The following is a 6,000-nucleotide window of genomic DNA, read 5'->3' on the forward strand; positions in this document are numbered from 1 at the left end:
TGTGTTGTGAGGTAGGCTATCTTCAACAATGGCCTCATTGAACAGCTTGCTCTTTAAAGGCAAAAGCCTAACCCCAAACAATGTAGGTCTCTATAAAAATATATCACATAAACAAGCTCATATGTAAAATCCTGCTTTGTCTAAATAAACCATTTTTATAAAAAATATACTTTTTTTAGTAGTATGTGCTATTGGGTACTCCTAAATGGAAAATTGCCATTTTAAGAATTAAGGGTCACCCCCTGGGATCATAGGATTCACAGTGCACACAAACAAGCCAAGGCACACATACATGCTAGGCCCCATCAGCCAATTAATGGGCAAAGTTCTGCCTTTTGCTCCCACACTACTAACTGTTACAGTTCACTATCACTAAATGGTGGATCAAGGGAAAGGATGTAAAAGGGCAATATTTGCCGATATATATATTCCAGGTCACTTAACATAATATAAACTATCTGTTGGTTATGTATTCATTCTGGGGGTATAGTTTTCCTTTAATACCAATAAAAACAACCTAGAAATGTAAGCTTTGTCTATTTAATAAATATTCCCCTTGTCACATACCTCTGGGCCTAACCCACCATAATATTTCACCTATCTCCTTTACTGCAACTGATTAAAAGTTTTACATTTTGCTTTGTTGTAAACCCTAATAAATGAAGAGGATTAGGGTAATCTTAATTTTCATTCCTTTTTGGGTTGTGCTGACTGCACAAAAATAATTTTCAAAATGACAAAGTCTTAGTCAAGTGACTTGTGAAGGTTGCTTGTTTTACTTTCTGATCCTCCGAGTCTATTGCTGCATGAATACGGAACATATCACTTATAGGGGCAAACAAATCCACGGGAGAGACATTCACTTTGAAGGCATTGGGTTTCAAGGTAGATGGCAATGATGCATTACAAATATTATATAATTATTTGCACTAATATTTGAGCAGGTGGAATGGATTAGTGCACAGTCAACACCACATCGCTGATAACATGCATTTTTCTGAATTAATATGTGCTGTGCAACATGTATAAATATTGTCAATAATTCGTTTTTTCCAAAGATAGTAGTGTTTGTATTTCTCTGCTTTGCCGAAGGCACGTTAAATGGAAACCTTGGACGAGCTATCTTGGCTCTTCTGTTGTAAAATCATAAGAAATCATTCATTTCACATCTGAATGGAGTAAACAGCCTAATAGTTTGTTATTTGGTAGCAATTAAAATTGTATTCTGTGTCCTACAAAGCGTGTTATTTTCTCAAATGCTTTTGAAGTCATACTTTACACATTAGCAGTTACAAGCCGAGTTTTAAAGGGAAAATAATAGGTAAAGATTATATGGAAGGTACTAGAGTTGTACTTGATATTAATTTATAGTAAATCAGTTAGTGAGATATGTATGTAATGATTTTATATTATAATGCACAAGAGCGATGAATATCCTATAAAATATATCCTTATAAATAGTGATTGGGGATGTTATCAATTATAAGCGGTGCTCAGTGATGTCATTTGTATCACATGACTTATGTTCTATAAAAGTTAATGTACTCCTCTTGTTTGTAAAATATAAGGATATTAGAAGTCACGTCGGAGTGTCATGACCTGTATAACAGCACTCGGCCTTCCGCCTTGTGTCTTTATATGGTCATGGAACTCCTTTACAGTAAGTGGTACATTAATCACTATAACTGTTACATAGGTGACAAAAAATGCCCTTGATTATGTATAATGAGAAAAATTCACAAAAGTTGATTCTGTTTATTTTCACAGTGTTTTAAGAAGCCAAATCAAAAGATAAATATTTCTTATCAAATTGAATCTGTCCCAGAATTGTTTAGAATCCTGTAAAAAAAACAAACAAACAACAAAAAACTTAGTTATCCTTTGTTATATAGCTCTAACAAGTCAAACAGTGCTTTACAACAATGTGGGCAGGGCTGTTGCTCAGATGTTAATTATTCCACTTGCATTAGTGTGTTTTTTATGGTTAAATCCAGTCAATCACATTTTTCATTTTTATATTTTTTAATAAATAAGCATAAGATTCGAGTTTAGTAATATTTAAAGTTTATTCAAATTAAAAAATAAATTCTAAAATGCACAAATTTGAAAATTGATTAATAAGCTTTCCCATGTAAGAGTTTTGTTTGTTCTTCCATGTGTGTCTCCTCCAGGTACTCCAGCCTTTCCCTTTCCCAAAACATTACAGGAAGTTTAACTGGTTCCTGATGAAATTCATCCTAGTATGTTGGGTGAATGTGAAACTAGATTGTAAGCTCCTTTGGGCAGTGAATGATCAACACTCTGAACCATCTGAAGTGCCACAGATCTTAGATTTCTAGGTGCCAGTGTGGATCACCAGTGACCCTGGCTTTATTTATTCAAGTTTTCTATAAGGCTGAAATGTTCAAATGATAATGCCATCTTTTTCAGCCAAAGAAGGCAATAATAATCCTTGTTCCTTTTTCTTCTTTCTTTTTCTACTCCAAAAACATATTTTCCTAACATCATCCTCCATAATTCAACCTCATAATAAAATATTTGACTTGACAAGAATCCAATTAGCTCTAGAAAACAAACTTACTTTGGTCAGAAAGGAAGAATGGCTATGAAACGAAATCCAGACCTGCATTGTTTTCAGAATTACTTGAGAGATCACAGGAGCTGAGGGAAAACTGTAAGATAGATCCAATGATTAGTTTGTTGACATTGTGCACAATTAGGTAAAGATAGTCATACACAGTAAGATTTGCTCATTTGGCGAGGACGCCCAATGAGCGAATGTTGCCCCCAATATGCTCACCTTGAGTGGGTGATATTGTGCCCTAGGGCTAAACAATCACATTACAATGAAGAGGATACAAAAAATAGGAGCAGGGGCCGCATCAATAAGCCAATGAGGTCCTTGATTTGACAAAAAAAATCAAGCCTGCCCAATCCACGTCTGGCCGATATTTAGGCAGATATCAGTTGGGGAGGCCTGTTGGAGGCCCCCATACACAGGCAGATAAGGTGCTGAATCAGTCTCAATGATCCAAATAGGCATCTTAAATCTGCCCGTTTATGACTTATTAAAGATTGTCCTTGTTTCTAATAAGAGCAAAAAAATTAGTATGTTTGACATTTGATCTCTTGGTTATTAGATTTACCCCAGAAATCCACCAGTTTGGGGCCTGCTGCTTAGCTGGTCAACCAAGTAATTAGTCTTCTCTTAAAGATATGGATTTGACCCAGAAGTCTCTGGTTGCTCATTTTTCCTTGGATCTGCCTATTAATTAACATTTTTTGTTTTTTTTAAAAATCTTGCTTTTCTTGTTTACCTGAAGAAGATAAAATAAAAAATAATCTAAGAATCTAATTTAGGATTAGGCACTGGAGCAACTCAGCTCAGTTAATGCAAAACTATGAGCAGCATGGAGTATTTTCTCAAAGGTTTGACTCATAATCCCCTTGAACCATTTTATAACTGGTAATCCTTTATCCCTTTCCACAGGTTTGGCTATAGTGGGATTACAGGGTCTAGACACTTGTTCATCAGGATACACTGCTCACACTCAGGGGGGATCCTATGCTTCACAGTGCTTTTCCATTTTAAGACTCACAAAAGTTAGCAGCATTCAAGCCCTAAAAGATAAGAACATTTAATGCCAACATCTTGCCTAGTAAGTAAGAATCCTGTACCAAAGCCTTCACCAGTGCTGAAAGAGAGTGAAGCTGCCTATATCCCGCCAGCTCATCCTCATGAAGAACGGGGGAAGAAACCTGTCCTGTCAGGGACCTTGTAGTGACTGGCCTGTGTTCCTTCTACTTGAGTTATCTGTGAGGCAAGGTAACAATGTACTCAAGTGCCCAGTGATTGCCCTTCTTATGGTGTCCCAGACTACTACTAATAGGGGAACTATTACAAACGTTTAATTCAGTCTTTATCATGCAGAAATAAGACCTTTCTATACATAATCATTTAAAAATTCTGTACAGTTTCTGAAATAATCAAGTTTATCTCTCATAATCTAGCTCTTGGATGTACAATTTTTGATTGACAGATCTTATATATCTTTTGTGGGGGGGCTTCCTTTTCTTGAAGATGTATTAGACCTCACTCAAATAACTGATTCCACAATAAAATCTAACAAAATAACTGACTTTGGCACAGATCCTGCAAGCAGAGAGACAGGATTTCTGGTAATTTTAAAAAAGGGAGCTCTAAAACATATTCTTGGCAAAAGAAGCCCCCCCTAAAATACATCTTGTATCTAACTGTCATTCAAAGTCAGTCTCCCAACTCCTGTGTGAATAGAGAATGAAGAGAGACAGATGATTAGATGGGAAGAGTAAAAAGTAACTTGATTATTTCAGAAATGGGTCAGAATTATTCAGGATTATATTTAGAAAATATCTTATTTCAGAATGATGAAGCTTATATTAAATTTTTCATTTTTGCAATGGTTCCGCCTTTAAAAAAGCCCTACTGTAACCACATGGTACATGCAGTTGCCATCTTTATTAGCGTATACATCCGTTCCCTCTGCTTGTCCTTTCTGCACAAGCAAAGCTTGTGCAAATGTAGCGAGGAAGTGGTGAGCTAATTTGGCACACTAGTTGTTCCTAGGCAAGGAGAATCTAAGCTTCCATATTGGATTAGTGGTGAAGAGAGGCGGGCCTTCTCTGGTCAGCGATCCACGGGTTTGCTGTCATCTTTAGTCCCATAAGGGCCGGGTTCTTTTGTCTATATACAATCTTTGCTTTATTGTAACCATGTAAAAATACAGGGATTCTTGGTAAAGGAACGGGACTCTATGTTTTGGGATTAACTTAACTTGTTATTGTTCTCTGACTGTCCTTGTAACAGGAGTGGGCAGAGTGTGCTTAACAAATTGGTTGATTTATCAACTTTTGATTTCCAGTTATATTGCAGCAAAAACTTCAAACACAAATTTTTCACATTTATTAAGGGCAAAAAACTTGAAAACTCAAATATAAAAACCTACAAGCTGCTAAGTTCATGTAGAAGTCAATGGGGATCGTATAAGCAAAACTCAAGCCATTTGAGTTTTCTAGATTCATTTGAAAATGATGGGTAGATTGTGATTTTACTATGTTTTTGTTTTTTCATGTTTTTACACGATTGCGACACATTTGTTTCTAGATCATTATTGATTATATGTAATCAGAATTAAAGTAATATGTACAGTATGTAGTTATAAGCTAGAGCCCTTTCCAAAACAGTGGATATGATAGGGAATAATATACAGTATATTGAAATATACAGATATTAACAGGATCTTAAGAGTTCTAAGACCAAAAACAGGTATCAGACTGCAGGCTAAACGTTGTTATACAGGTAATGATTTTCTCTTATTATATTTTGATTAATAGGGTGCACATTATTTCTTATAATGCAGAAATAACACACCAGTGACATCACTGCAATGGTAAAGATTAATTATGTCTGAGTTGGGATCAAGTACAAAGAACTGTTTTATTATTACAGAAAAAAAATTATTTGCTTAAAATGTAGTGCATGGGAGATGGCCTTCCTGTAATTCGGAGCTTTCTGGATAATGGGTATCAGATCCCATACCTGTATTTTATGTGTTAGTCAAGGCCAGTCTATCAGTGTAGTAGATTAGAAATAAGAATCAGATCAACCTGATAATATAACCTGCTTAATCCAATAAGAAACAGCAATATTAAGAATCATACATTTGTTTTGTATATATTTATTTGTTTTCCTCTTAAAGTATTGTGCCCAAAGGCGCCCAATCCAGGTAGGCAGGAGACCTAAGTGTGCATGTTGTGTGTAGGTAAATATGTTTCCTGTATCCTAGCTATTAGTCAGGAAGGCAGATACAACAACAATGGCTTTGTGTTCTTGTGGCAGAGTGCATTGACTTGAACACTTTCTTCCTGTAACAGAAAACAAAACTGGCTTTATCTTATACAAAAAGTATGATTAACTGGCAGTGTGTCATTATGAAGAGATTTATTACGGCATACACACTT

This window comes from Xenopus tropicalis, chromosome 8, assembly GCF_000004195.4.
Source record: "Xenopus tropicalis strain Nigerian chromosome 8, UCB_Xtro_10.0, whole genome shotgun sequence".
Classification (NCBI taxonomy): domain Eukaryota; kingdom Metazoa; phylum Chordata; class Amphibia; order Anura; family Pipidae; genus Xenopus; species Xenopus tropicalis.